This window comes from Acomys minous (assembly GCF_964271855.1).
Source record: "Acomys minous genome assembly, chromosome: 1".
Classification (NCBI taxonomy): Eukaryota; Metazoa; Chordata; class Mammalia; order Rodentia; family Muridae; genus Acomys; species Acomys minous.
Genome location: NC_140483.1, coordinates 98053638 through 98069209, shown reverse-complemented (window position 1 = coordinate 98069209; position 15572 = coordinate 98053638). Strand labels below are relative to the sequence as shown.

Sequence of the window (15572 nt, the reverse complement as noted above, 5' to 3'; positions counted from 1 at the left end):
CACAGCAAATTATCTTCTGGACATGACAGGACTGTACTGATAAACTACAGCAGCTGTGGCTGCCTGCAGAAGATCTCCATAATATCATGCCAGTCAACAGTCTAGTATGAAATAGGAAATAGATTTATGAGTCCCCAGCTATAACTAAGGAGCTATTGATAGCCAGCAGCCTCTGGACACGGGAGAATCAGTTTTGTTTTTTATTATTTATTTATTTAATTTATTCAGATTACAACTCAATTGTTATCCCATCACTTGTATCCTCCCATTCTTCCCTCCCTCCAACTTTCACTCTATTGCCCTTCTCTAGGTCTAGGACCAAGGGGGATCTCCTTCCCAACTATATGGTCATAGGCTATCAAGTCTCATCTTGGTAGCCTGCTTATTCTTTCCCGGAGTGCCACCAGGCCTCTCCACCAAGGGGAAGTGGCCAAATATGGGGCACCAGAGTTCATGTCAGAGTTAGTTCATGCTCTCCACATAACTGTGGAGAATGTCCTGTCCATTGGCTAGATCAGAGTAGGGGTTCAATGTTTACTACTTGTAATGTCCTTGGTTAATGCAATAGTTTGAGCAGACCTTCCTGGGCCCTGATCCACCCATCATGGTATTATTCTTGTAGGTTTCTAGGACCCTTTGGATCCTTCTATTTCCCCTTATCCTATATTTCTCTTACCTAGAGTCACAGTGGGATGCCCTCACATCTATCCCAATCTCCTGGTAAGTGAAGACTTTCATGGGACATGCCTTTTGAGCTCGTGTCCAATTATAAGTGAGTATATACCATGTGAGTCTTTCTGCTTCTAGGTTAACTCGTTCATTATGATCATTTCTAGTTCCATCCATTTGTCCACAGATTTCAAGATTTCCTTATTTTTAATAGCTGAGTAGTATTCCATAGTGTAAATGTATCACAGTTCCTTTATCCATTCTTCAACAGAGAGACATTTAGGCTGTTTCCAGGTTCTGGCTATATAAATAAGGCTGCTATGAACATGGTTGAGCATATGTTCTTGTTGTGTGGTGGAGCATTTTCTGGGTATATTCCAAAGAATGAAATAGCTGGGTCTTGAGGAAACCCTGTTCCAAGTTTTCTGAGAAAGCAATAGATAGATCTCCAAAGTGATTGTACAAGTTTGCATTCCCACCAGCAATGAAGGAGTGGAGAATCAGTTTTCTTTAAAGGCATGGCTTCTGGTAGGTCAACCATGCTCCAGTTGATGACCACACATCTACCAGTATATGAACAGCACAAACTGAATGGGTGGGTTATTGAATTTAGAAAAAGGAAAATACTAGGGTAGGGAGGTGGGAGTAGATTTTGGAGGACTAAAGGGAAGGAATTGGAATGGTACTGGAATAGTAGCTAGCAAATTACATATTGAGACACAACCACAAGGCAGCAGGAGAAAGAGATAACTAGGAAGTGTGCAGGCTTTTGAATTCTCAAAGTTCTCCCCCACTGATACACCTCCAACAAGGCCAGACCCCCTAATCCTTCCCAAATGTTCCACCAACTACAAACTATGCATTCAAATATATGAGCCTATGGAGACCATTCACTTTCAAACCAGTGGCTTTCTTCTCCTCTTCCTCTTTTCACCCACCAAAAGCCTACATTCCAATATCTTATTAGCATATACACTAATAATGCAGTGTCCTTCTTGTTCATTTTAAAACTCTTCTAAATGTACAAGAAAAATATAATTTTATATGGTTCTAGTAGGCTATGATTTTAAAATTTTATAGATGCAATTCCTATCTTGAGAGTGTATTAAAAAACAAATTTCTTTATTGGTCAGTGTGTATATACCAACTATTATCTTATTCCAAATATTATTATTCAACCATAGTTTCATTATTGAGAGAGAATTTTAGTTAATTGCATCTTGGGTCCTCCCTCTTGATTTATACAGTACATTTTATAACAGTGTCTCTATCAAATCTTAATTTACAAAATCTCTGGAATGTGATAGAGAACAATAAAATCATGGCCTGAGACATAAACTTGGTAATAAAAGGGCTGCATAAGATTTCTTTGTGATATGTAAACTGCTAGTTCCAGATCTATGCCCTGCAATTATAAGCAAGCATAACACTCATGCCTATCCCTTGAAGGAAAGAACAGAGAAATTTTCTCCTTCATTATTCTAGTCTCTTAAACACCATGGCATCACAGAGTAATCTTCCAGCCCACACAGAACCAATCCTTCTTCCCAGGCATCATTTGAAGATGCTGTATCAAAGGCCAGCCATCTGAAGGACAAAAGATCCCAACAACTTCATGTGGACCTGGACCAGACACAAAACTGCTATAAATTTTCTATCTATAACTGTACCTTTCCTTGCCAGTTCTTATCCAGTATCCCTTTGCTGACACTTTTACAGGGAGTTGTGTTTTGCCAGTGACCTGACCTCTTCCCTTAAATACTTACGTCAGTAGCTTCCTGTAACATTCTCCAAAGAGAATGACTGCTCTCTGCCTTAGAGAAAAGAAGAATGCAAGCTTTGTCCTTAGTCATTCCCTGTTTCTTCTGCATAAGTGCAGCTCCCTTGCAGAGGGAGCTGTATCATTAAACTTCCCATGGACAGACAGTTCATCCGGAGAATTATGTCCACTGGAAATTTCCACTCTTTCTTTTATTAAGCAAATTTTTAGTTAAATTCCAGTCTTTTCTTCATTTTTTAGCCTATGCACTCTTCTGTTCCTATTACATCATTGCTTATGCCATAGAGTTAATGCCTGTAAAACCAAGTTCAAAGCAGGCCTGTTGTCCCAAAATTTAGGTGTCAGAGACAGAAGGATAAAGAATAAAAGGACAGCACAGTAAGACTTTATCTCAAAAACCAGAATAAAACAAAATAAATAAGTAAAGAGAAATCATATCTGTATTAAACATGAGAAATATTCAAAAAGCAAGAACAAGACTCCAAGCTCTATTTTTCCTATATGTGTTTATCTTGAAAAGAGTCATTCACCAGTGTAGTACAGAGAGTAGATAGTTTACAGTCCTTGAAAAATGTTAAGATGTTCTAAGAAAACTGGACTGCATAGGGCATGTATTGCTTGCCAAAGCAGATGAACAGCATTCACTAAAATAAGCCTTCTGCTATCCTTTCCCTAAAAATCCTGCAGTTAAAGGAAATCTAGGCAGTGAAAGAGCTGGAGCCATGTGCACTTGCATCACCCTCTGCACACAGATATTGTAACATAAATAGTGGAGGAGAAGAGGCCAGAGACACTAACATACATGCAATAACTCATCCCTGTGTATTTCTGCTTCAAAATCCAAATTCTATAAGATTCCATGTGTCAGGGTCACACAACATCAAATATATCATTCTTTTTCCATTGCCCTGTTGAACTAAATGACCTACAGATGTTTTTGTTTGTGTCGCAGCATGTCCAGTATGTACAATGTCACCATAATATAGGTTAACATGACTAAACTCTTTTCTATGTGTGTATGAATTTATTTTAGGAAGCTTCTAAAGCAGTAGGTGTCCATATGACATTTTCAAAAGGGGACCTACAGATTTTTTTAAGGAGATAAAAGCATTTTTAAACAAATGCTCCATCATAAAGTTGTAAACCAATAAGTTGATGAAACACAACCACGCAATATATCTGACAGAGCCCTGCCCTGGGCTCACACACCTGCCGCCCTGCGTGGAGCTGTCAGCCATAGGCGAACAGGTGTTTGCGGTGGAGAGCATCTGGAAGAAGGGCAAGTCGAATATCTGGTGAAGTGGAAAGGATGACCCCGCCCCCAAGTACAGCACATGGGAGCCAAAGGAGCACATCCTGGACCCTTGCCTTGTCACAGCCTATGAGGAGAAGGAGGAAAGAGAGAGAGCATCAGGGTATAGGAAGAGAGATCTGAAACCCAAGCGACTTCTGCTGCTGAGGCCACCAGCCACTGTGAGCCTGTGGAGCGACCCCCTGAGGAGGAGGCAAAAGCCTACCCGGCCAATGGGCCCCTCCCTGGACACCCATGCTCCCTTCAAATGAAGTTACCGTGATGGACATCACTACCAACTCCATCACTGCCACCTTCCGCGAGGCTCGCTTCTTTTGAGACCGCAGTGGGAAGCTGTGAACAGCGGCTTCCCCTCTTAAATTTGTGTTTGAGTGAGGTATTCCAGAGACAGGAGGGGCTGGGAACAGAGTAAATATTTTAGTTTTTAAAAAGCAAAAGCAAGGGAAGACTCCACGCCCCTGCCCTTACTCCTTGAGAGTTGTTTGCAAAGAGGCCTCTGGGACAGGGTGGGAAGGCCAGTGTTGTTTGGGTCTCATCTGCAGGGCAGATGGGGGTGGGCTACCCTGCCCTGTACACCTCTCTCATTATTTTTCAGAGGCTGCTCCTAGGAATCAAAGGAGTCCAAGAGGTCCAACTTTGCCTCAAGCAGTCACCCCAGCTTTCTGGTGGTGTTCCCTTCCCGTTCCTTGACTTGGGTCTTTACTATGATCTTCCAACTCCAGCTTTGTGGTAGGACATGAAGGCTGGCTTTGGCAACCAGGGACAGGATCAGGACAAAAGGCATGGCCTGGACCAGGGAAAAGGCTACCCACCAAGCCTCTTCTGAATGTTGTCTCCCCATCACTGGCCTGTGTAGAGATGCCTGTGAACATGTCCAGCCACCCCAGTGTACACTTGCTGCATGTGTGTGTGTGTGTGTGTGTGTGTGTGTGTGTGTGTGTGTGTTTTTACACCTGCCCCATATCTATAGACCTTTCCACATGGACCTTGCACACCTTTAGTAACTGACTAGGTGAACATGGTGTGACTCACAGCACAGATGAACTTGCCACTGCACCCTCACTCTACCTTGCACAGATGTCATGTGACAGGATTGGTCTCTGTTGCTTTGCAGCCATCAGCAAACATCTGGGGCCTGGCCTAGGCCTGGTGGCATCTGGTCTCCAAGGCAGAGAAAGGACCAGGCGTCAGGTGTGCAAGGTGCAGATGCTTCCACGCAGGCTCACAGACACTTGGACCTTCCTTCCTCCCACAGGAGTTCACATTCTTTTTGACTCAGGTGACTTTCCAGCTCCCACCTCTCCTTCTCTGCCTTCTCCCGAAGCTCAGCCGATCTGGGCACCTATGGGTACCTGTGGGTGTGAGCAGTCAGGGATGAAGTGTCCCACCACTTTCTCAGGACAGTCCTTGTGTTTTGTGCTCCCTCCCCCACCCAACCTGCATGGCACAGCTGAGGATGACCCCTCATACCCTGTGGGAACTGAACTGACATGTAGGGAGTAAGGCTGTACATACACAAGTGTGGTCCTGATGAGAGGAGCAGTTTACTAGTTTGCACAGGTACCCTATGGACTGACATCTTTCTTGTTGAGGATGCATTGCTCTCTCATTCCCTGCCACTACAGGAACCTATGTGGCTGGGTCCCAGCAGCCCGGAATTCTGCTGTCTTTAGGAGGCCATTAGAGTGTGTGAACAAGGGTAGTGTGGCTCACTCCTAGACTCCCCCATTTCCAAACCAAAGAGCCTGCATCCTGTGTCTATCTGTGGTTCTGTCCTCAAGCCTCCCAAGTCTCTGGTCTCCATCTCCTCCTCAAATCTCAGTTGTCCAAGATTAACTCAGTGCTTCCATGGGGGGCCAGTCCCCTGTGGGTGACCTGCTTCCCCTCCATCCTGGAACCTGAATCTAGAGGATGTCAGGGTGGGCCCGGAAGAAAAGAGAACAGGAGGAGCTAAAACCAACGGGCTGTAGGAGCCTGGGAGTGCGGAGAGGCTTGGGTTGTTCTTGAGGCCCCAGCTCCTGGGGAGGAAGTGAAGGTGGGTGGCTGAAGCTTCCCTTTGCTGCCGGGTTTGGTGGCTCACAAAATTGGGGGACATCATGCAGTAGATGTCATGCTCCCCGGCCCTAGGGCATGAGACTAAAATGTCTGTGCAGCTTAGATCATGAGGCTCCACAGGGGCTTTATGACACCCTCCAGCAGGGGATATTGTGGCCTCAGCTGGATATCCCTCAGGGCAGTTATGTGGCTCTGGGGTGCTGGGAGCTGGCCACCTAGAGAGAACGGCTACAGCTTTGAGTGGCTACACTATCCTCTAGATGGAAGCTACACACACACACACATACACACACACACACACACATACACACACACACATACACACACACACATACACACACACATACACACATACACACACACATACACACACACATACACACACACATACACACACACACATACACACACACACATACACACACACATACACACACACACACATACACACACACACACATACACACACACACATACACACACACACACATACACACACACACACACATACACACACACATACACACACACACACACATACACATACACACACACACATACACACACACACATACACACACACACACATACACACACACATACACACACACACACACATACACACACACACACACACATACATACACACACACACATACACACACACATACACACACACACATACACACACACACACACACACTAACCCCCTACAAGGCCAGGACTCAGAGTGGTAGCCACCTGTCTATCTTTCCCCTGGCTCTACCCATTTGAATGTAGAGGTTGGGTGGTACTTTTCCCTCACTGGGGATTGTCAGGGTGAAGATGTGCCTGGGCTTCTGCTGTGGACACTCACAGTGCCACAGTTGGGCCCGTTTGGGCCATGTGGCCATCATCTGGCAAGATGGTGATCTCACCGCCAAGCTCCTTCCACCTCCAGCCCACTGAGGAAGGACCTCAGTGTCAGTAAGATGGCATCGGTTTTGCTTTATAAGTGGTGTATGGACCAGACCTGGCCACCAGGTCTCAGCACAAGATCACTTCCTTTGCACAGAATGAGCTCCGAGCTTTGTTCAGACTACATGAATGTATTGGGAGGCATCGGGCACAGACCTTCCCCTGGGGATTGTGTTCTCGGGAGAGTCAGCAGGTACAAAGTGTGGGTTTATTTTTATACTGATATGGGTAAGAGACTGTATACCATCTATTTATTTAGATGATTTATCTTTTTTAAATTTTTATTTAACTAATTTATTCAGATTATATCTCAATTGTTATCCCCTCACTTGCATATTCCCATCCCCCCTCCCTCTTTCATCCTATTCCCCTCCCATAGGTCTGTGACAGAAGGGGACTTCATCCCCCACTATAATATCACAGCCTATCAGGTCTCTTTATGGTAGCCTGCTTACTCTTCCTCTGAATGTCACCAGGTCTCCCCACCAAGGGGAAGTGTCAGATAGGGGGCGCCAGAGTTCATGGCTCTACTCTCCACACAACTGTGGAGAATGTGGTGTCCATTGACTAGATCTGGATAGGGGTTCTAGGTTTACTGCTGGGTCCAGATCTGCCAGCTTTAATGCTCTTCTTGTAGGTTTCTAGGACCCTCTGAATCCTTCTATTTCCCCATTTTTTCTTACCTCTCTCACTTAGAGTCCCAATAGGAACTTGAAACAAACACCAAAGAAAATGCTAAATCTGAAAAATTCTAGATGATTTCTCTTTAGATGAGACAAAAATTATTAAAAATACATTAAGATTAAAAAATAATATGCCAGAGAGGCTTATTATTTACACTACACACTGGCATCTACATATTAGCCAAAAGATGGACACTCCCATATTAAATTTACAATATATGAGCTGGAAATTGACACAAAAAGACAAATTATCAAGTTATAAAAAAGAAAAAGCTATATAATCAAATAAGTGATAATTAACATAGCATGAATATTAATATGTATATAAACTAAGTATTTTTAGGGATTAATTTTATATTATATTACTTTTTTGGTTTTTTTATATTATAATTGCATCCTTTCTTCCTTCTCTTTTCTCCCTCAAAACTCATATACCACTGCTTGCTCTCTTTCAAATTCATAGCCTCTTTTTTATTTATTGTTGTTACATGCATATGTTTACATATATTCCTAAATAAAATCTGCTTACTCTGTATAGTGTACAGACTAAGTATGTATATGTTTTCAGGGCTGACCATTTGGCAATGGATAACCAGTCAGTGGGCTCTTCCTTGTGAAGCTATTTCTTCCACTCAGCATTCCTTAGCTGCCTGTCGTTCTTTGTGTAGGGCTTGGGCCTTGTACTCTGTCCTTCACCCACTTTAGAACGTCTATTGCTCTCCTTAGCTCACGTTTAGGCAGTGGTGTTGATGAGGCCTTACGAGTGTAGCTTCTGACATTCTTTGAAGACATAATCTCACAGCAAACTCTCCAATCTTTTGCTCTTCAATCACTCCACCCCATCTTCCACAATTCTCCGTAAGCCTTATGTGAGGGAGCTATTTTGTACCTGTTTCCCCTGGGACTGGGCTCCACAACTGTGCATTTTGATTGGGTGTGGTTTCTCTGATGGTCTCCATCTGTTTCAGAGAGAAGATTCTTTGATAAGAGGTGAGAAATACACTTACCAGTGGATATAAGGACAAATATTTAGAATGCAGTCAGGGATTATGTTGGTTTAGTAAGGTAGTGGTCGTAGGTTCTCCTCTAAGATCCATGATTTCACTAGGCTTGGATAGTTGGCTAAGTTTTCAAAACCAGGCAATATTTTCCTTTAGTTGAGAAGATCTCAAGTCTAATTAGTGAGCTATTGGTTGGTTGGTTGATTGGTTGGTTGGTTGGTTGGTTGGCTGGCTACTGGCAAGGTATGTGTACCACTAACTCACCATGCTGGTCACTGCTGTGACCATAGGCACCACAGTTAGACAGGACTGTTAATTGCTTCTCTCCTTTGGAACCTTGCATGTCTCCTTCTGATACCATGAATGTTAGTCCTTAAACAGGAGGCATTCAGCTCAGTTTCAGCTCAGGGGCCCGTAGGTCCTGGGTCTGAAAGACACACTGTCTTCACCAATAGGGACATATCATCTGCCTCTAGGAGCAACAAAGGAAAATAGCAATAGTTTGTTATGATTGAGGAATCTCTTAGACATCCCTGACCAACAACTTAAAGGGGGCTTCTTGTACCTAATGTTGAGAATTTTGTTAGATAGTCTTTGCCTCCTGGAGGGAATGTTATGAACCAGATGAAAATTTTTCATTTAAACTATGTATGTGTCGTAGGTTGGCTCTCTCCCATGAGGTGGGTCTCAGGTTGGGCCAGTCACTTGTTTGTCATTCCCTGACACTATTAATGATACTCTGCTATGCTTGAAGACAGGAGCACAGCATAACTGTCTTCTGAGAGGCTTCATCCAGCAACTGATGGAAACAAATGCAAATACCCACAGCCAAACAGTAGACTAAGCTTAAGGAGTTTTGTGGAAGAGTGGGAGGAAGAATTGAGGGAGCCAGAGACATCAAGAACACCACAACAAGACCAATAGAGTAAACTAACCTACACCCATAGGGCCACACAAAGACTGAACCACCAACCAAAGAGCATGCATGGGACTGACCCAGGGCCCCTACACATATGTAGCAGATATGCATCTTGGTCATTATTGGGTACCCTAACAATTAGAGTAGGGGATGTCTCTGACTCCCCTACTGTTGCCTGCCTTTGGACCTCTTCCTACTAACTGGGTTACCTTGTCTGGCCTCAGTGGGAGATGATATGCTTAGTACTGCTACAACTTGAGGTACCAGGGTTGGTACCCCTTGCTAGCCTCCCTTTCTTGGAGAGAAAGGAAAGGGGGAAGTTGGGGTAAAGGGCTGAGGGTGAGACTGGGAGGAGAGGAGGGAGGGGCCTCAGATCAGGCTGTAAAGTGATTAATTAGATAAATAAATGATGAAAAATAAACTATGTATGTGTATTTATATAGACTTACAATATATGTGTGTATGTATGTATGTGTCATAGGTTTTCATTTTTTAGGTAAATAGTATGATTCATCATGACTTTTTCAGACATTTGAAGGATTAATCTAAAGATACATTTCTATCCTGCTACCATTTTCTGATAAGTTCACAGACAATATATGATTCAAAAAATTGGATTTTCTAAAGTGAATAATGCTCATTACATGTAAAGCAGACATTGTTGGCGTTCCCACAATCTTTAGTGGCATGTTTACTACTGGAGGCAGTGACTACTATTCCTTAACAAATCAGCAAAGCAAGGTGTTAACAAGCTCAGTAAGCAGGGTAGATGGGATTTTTCTTTCAAATGAACTTCTTCTTGGTAAAGTAGCACTTTTATTACATTTTTATGATTTCAACCCTGTGATATCTAAAGAGGCACAAGAAATTAATATTATCCTCTGACATCAACAATAAAAATATGCCAAAAGCAAAAAACTGAAGTCAGTGCAGCATCTGCAATTTCACCCATATTTATAGCTTCTTTTGAATAGTGTGTTGAAGAGAAATGGAATCGCTTCTGTTCCCTCCATTATTCACTGCAAATTAAAAGAATGCTTGCAACTCTGTACTACGTTACATCATCTAACAGGAACTAGTTTTTATCTAGTGATTTACTTATTTGTAATTAGTGTTGAACCTACAACCTTGTGTATGCTAAATAAGCATTCTCACACTGACTTACAGTCACTGACCTCTATTTCACTTTTTGTTTTTATTTTTCCAAGCAATGTCTCATGGAGTTGCCTCACATTCCCTTGAACTTGCCAGAGAGCCTAGGCACTCCGTAAGCTTGCAACCCTTCTGCCTCCGCTTGCTGGGTAGCTGGGATTGCAGGCCTGCACCATCAGACTCATCTCCAAAAACTAGTTAAGTTTTACTTTGCTCCAGGCTACAAGTAATATCCATCCACTGCCAGGGTGCATGCATATACTGGAGTTACTTATTACAAGGTTTTTTTTTTTTATTTAACCCTGAAAAAAAAAGCAATGTTATGTAATATAGTGAAAAGACTAGAATGGAAAGGCCAAGTGTTGGCAAAGTTTCCAGACTTCAAACCAACCAGTCTTCCAAAGCTCATCTCTCTCTCATCAGTCTTTGGTTGAGTGACATAACTGGTCCGTTGGTTCTAAGGGCTTTGTGCTTCCATTATGTAAGACTGAGAAATATCTGAGCCTTCGTGTCTCCTAACATTTGTGGTTAAAAAAATAAAACCAATAACTGTGTCCATTACATTGTATTTTCTTTGTTTTGACATTTTCACTTCATTTTAAGCCCAGTGCAAATATCAACAGTTCACCATAATGCCATCTCCTGCTTACATTTTTAAAAAATAATATTAGTGGAAAGCAATAGTAGACATGATAACTTAGCAAAGCTGACAACTAACAGACCTTGGTGATGAAGAATTCACTTAGATATCCATTTAGAATAAAACTGTTACTTAAACAACACTGTAATGAAAATAATTTTGATTAAAGAAATAATGAATTTTCAAGGAGGTAATGGGGAAAGCACTTTCACTCAGCATGATGTGTATTCCACCAACTGGAATCCACCAAACTTGAACAGAGATCCAGATTCCTTTTTCCTGTGGAGAAAGCTTCTGGGGAGGAAAATACCAGAAAGAAACTTCAGCTTCCATTGACCCTTCTACAACACTGACTTGGGGGAAATGAAAGGTAAGGAATAGATTGAAACTAGAGCAAAGAGCTGTGGAGAGAATAGCAGTAAAAGTAAAGGTAAAAAATAAAAATAAAAATAAAAAACCAACAACAACAAACAGTGCAATGGTGGCTTTTCTCACTGCTGTGACGAAATAACAGACAGAAGTGAGAGGAAAGGAAGGGTGATTTTTGGCTCACAGTTTTGAGGTACATTCTATCACGTAAAGAAGGCAGGCCAGTGAGGCTCTGTCTTCCTCCATTATTTGGCAATTTCATTTAGATTGCCTTTATATATGTATATAGCTTAGGAAGCTTCTATTGTATTAAGTTTCATACTATCCTTCAAAAGGCCCTAATTTTTAGCTGTCTCTCACAATATACCGTCTGCCATCCCCCTTTCCCTTCCCTTTTTCCAATTTGACCTGCCATTTCAGCCCCTCCAAATCTATCCATAACTATCTATTCTATTTCCCTCTCCTAGCAAGACATACCTGTCCTCTCTAGTCCCTTACTCTGTACTTAACCCTGTGATTCTACAAAATGTACCTTGGTTATCATTGATTTAATAGAAAATATCCACATATAAGGAAATATATACCATATTTATCTTTCTGGGTCTGGGATAACTCACTTGGGATAATTTTTTTTCTACCTCCATCCATTCATTTGTGATTTCATGATTTCGGGTTTTTTTAATGCTTCTGTGGTGTAAATGTACCATTCTTCTGGTGAGGGACATCTAGGTTGTTTCCAATTTCTGGCTATTATGAATATAGCATTAGTGAAATGGTTGAGAGGTGTCTGTGTGGTAAGATGAAGTATCCTTTGGGCATATACCCAAGAGTACAATGAGTATATTAATTTCCATTTTCATGAGGAACTGCCACATGGATTTTTACAGTAGCTATACAGGTTTATATTCCCAGAAGCAACGAAGTGTTCCCCTTACTCTACACCCTCCACCATAACCTGTCATTTGTTTTATTGATCTTAGTCATTTTAGTGGATATAAAATGAAATCCCAAAGTAGTTTTGATTTGCATTTCTCTGATCACTAAGGATGTTGAACATTTCCCTCTAAGTGTTTCTTATCCATTTGAGTTTCCTCTTTTGAGAATTCTGCTTAGATCTGAACCCCATTTTTAATTGGTTTGTTTTCTTGATATCTATTTTTGAATTCTTTAAATGTTTTAGATATTATACCTCTATTGGATGTGTACTTCCTAGAAATCTTTTCCTATTCTATAAGATATAGCTTTGTCAAAATGCTGTATCCTTTGCTTTGTAGAAGCCTTTGCTTCTTTTTTTAACTTTTAATGTTTTATTAAATATTTTACATATGCATTTATATTATTACACATATATACAATAAACTACCTACAGCAAGAAGAACCACAACAATCAGGAATTATATAAACATTACATTCATGGTATTTTGGCTATTTGTATTTCACAGCCTTGAAGAAAACATCTTTCCTATCTCAGTGAGTCTAAAATTCTGAATGTAAATTCATATGTATCATATCTCATTATTATCACTTAAAACATCTATCTAAACCTAAAAACATCTTAACTCCTAAAAAACTAAGCTTAATTATAAAACTAAACTATCTGGTCTTCAACCCTATCAGAGACGTAAGAAGGAATAAAAATACTTACCTGAGTTTACAGGGAGTGCAGCTTAGTAGCTTCCAAAATGAGAACATGGCAGAGACAGTTTGCTGCCTGAACAGTCACCCAAACTCTCTATAACGTTGGAGCATCTTCTTCAGCCTTCTGGCCAAGTATATCTGACAGACACATTTGTGAAACAGGAATTATTGAGGACTTACTTACCCTGTCTTAGCAGAGTTTGGCTGTTGACTCCGTCTGCACCCAAACTTACCCATTTTTAGCATAATTCTTTCTGTGGTAGAAATGAGGACATTTTGCCCAGTGGCTTGTTTGCCACATTTGAAGCCATCTCCATATGGAGGTTCTTTGATGTTCATTATCTTCTTTGAGGTAGGCTGGGTGTTGCCAGGAGTTAACCTGTCTCATTGTAAATGTATCTTTAATAAAAACATCATTAAATGCCGTATTCTGAATGTCTCAGAGGTTTTTGAAGACCTTATCTATTTTAACTTACCTTTCTATAGAATCATGTCCATCTGTGACACCTAGGATGTATATTCTTGTGATAAATATAGATTAGTACTTGATATGACCATGATTTGATCAACTAACAAATAACTTGAATTACTTACTTATCCTAAACAGCGTGCAATAGCACTTTCAAAGTATTGGAAGTAAACCTTGGGGTTCCATTTATTTTTACTTTTCTCTCATAGATTATACCTTAATCATAGTTTCCCTTCCCTCCACTTTTCCCAGCCCCCTCCTCACTGTCTCCCAGATCCATTCCTCCTCCATTTCCCTTCAGAACAAAGAACAGGCTTCTGAGGGATATCAACCAAGCATGCCTTAACAAGTTTCAATAAGACTAGAGACAAACCCTCTTGTAAAGACTGGATGAGGCAACCCAGTTGGGGGGAAAGTGTCCCATGTACAGACAAAAGAGTCAGAGACACCCCCAACTCTCACTCTTTGTAGTCTCACAAGAACACCAAGCTACACAACCATAACAGTTATGCAGAAAACCTAACTCAGACACATACCAAAAATCAGGTGTCCATGGGTGTGTGGATTTATGTCTGGATCTTCTATTTGATTTCATTGATCAATGTGTCTGTTTTTGTGTCAATATTATGCAGTTATTTTTTATGATAGCTCCGTAGTAAAATTTGAGATCAGGGATAATGATACCTCCAGCAGTTTTTTTTATTATTCAGTTTTAGCTATCCTGGTGTGTGTGTGTGTGTGTGTGTGTGTGTGTGTGCGCGCGCGTGCGCTCTTGCGCGCGCGCGCGCGAGCGTGTGTGTGTTTTCATATGAAACTGAAAATTGTCCTTTCAATATCTGCCAAATTTTGTATTAGAAATGTAATGGGGATTGCATTGAATCTGTAGCTGCTTTTGGTAAGATACCCATATTTTCTGTCTTAATCCTATCCATTCATGAGAATGGGAGATCTTTCCATCTTCTGATACATTCTACAATTCCTTTCTTGACTGTCTTAAAGTTTATATCATATAAGTCTTTCATTTATTTGGCTAAAGTACCCCCAAGATGTTTTATATTGTTTAATGGTATTGTGAAAGGTGTTATTTCCCCACTTTTTTCTCAGTTTGTTTGTCATTTGTATATAGGAAGCTACTGGGTTTCTTTTTAATTTAATTGTATCCAGCTACTTTTCTTTTTTTCTTGTTTGACATATACATTTATATTATTACACATATATACAATAAACTGCCTCCATCAAGAAGAACTAGAAACAATCAGGAATTATATAAATATTATGTTCATAGTGTTTTGGCTATTTGTATTTGGTAGCCTTGAAGAAAACACCTTTCCTCTCTTGGTGGATCTAAAATTCTGAATGTAAATCAATAGCTATCAGATCTCATTATTACTAGCTTAAAATATCTATCTAGACCTAAAAACATCTTAACCCCTAAACAACTAAGCTTAATTGTAAAACTAAACTATCTGGTCTTCCCTGTCTTGGCATGGTTTCGCCATTGACTCTGTCTGTATCAAGCTTGTGTGTGTTTGTCATCTATAGGAATTTCCAGATAGAATGTTTTTAATTGATTACTCTGGTGAGTTGAATAAGAATGTCCCTATAGGCTCACATATTTCAGTGCTTAGTCACCAGGGAATGGCACTATTTGAGAAGCATTAGTATCTGTGGGTTTTTTTTTTTTTTGTCCTATGTGTGACCTTGTTGGAATAAGTGTCAATGAGGATGAGATTTGAGGTTTTTAAAGCATGTATCAGGCTGTGTCTCACTTTTCCTGCAGCTATTGGCCCAAGATGTAAAGCTCTCAGCTATATTTCCAATGCTATGCTCTTCTGCCTTCTACCATGATGACAGTGGACTAACCTTCTGAAACTGTGAGCAAAGGCCCAATTAGATGCTTTCTTTCATAAGAATTGCTTTGGTCAAGG

At 40.9% G+C, this 15572-nt stretch overlaps 1 protein-coding gene across 1 annotated transcript in view; it reads left to right on the top strand.

Annotated features, from left to right (window-relative positions):
* The first annotated feature begins 3811 nt into the window (after window positions 1-3811).
* STMN2 (stathmin 2) overlaps window positions 3812-15572 on the top strand; it is a 110297-nt gene continuing 98536 nt past the window's right edge. Inside the window, exon 1 of the mRNA XM_084774215.1 lies at window positions 3812-3815. The gene's annotated coding sequence lies outside the window, so the exon portion shown is untranslated. The remainder of the gene's footprint in view (window positions 3816-15572) is intronic.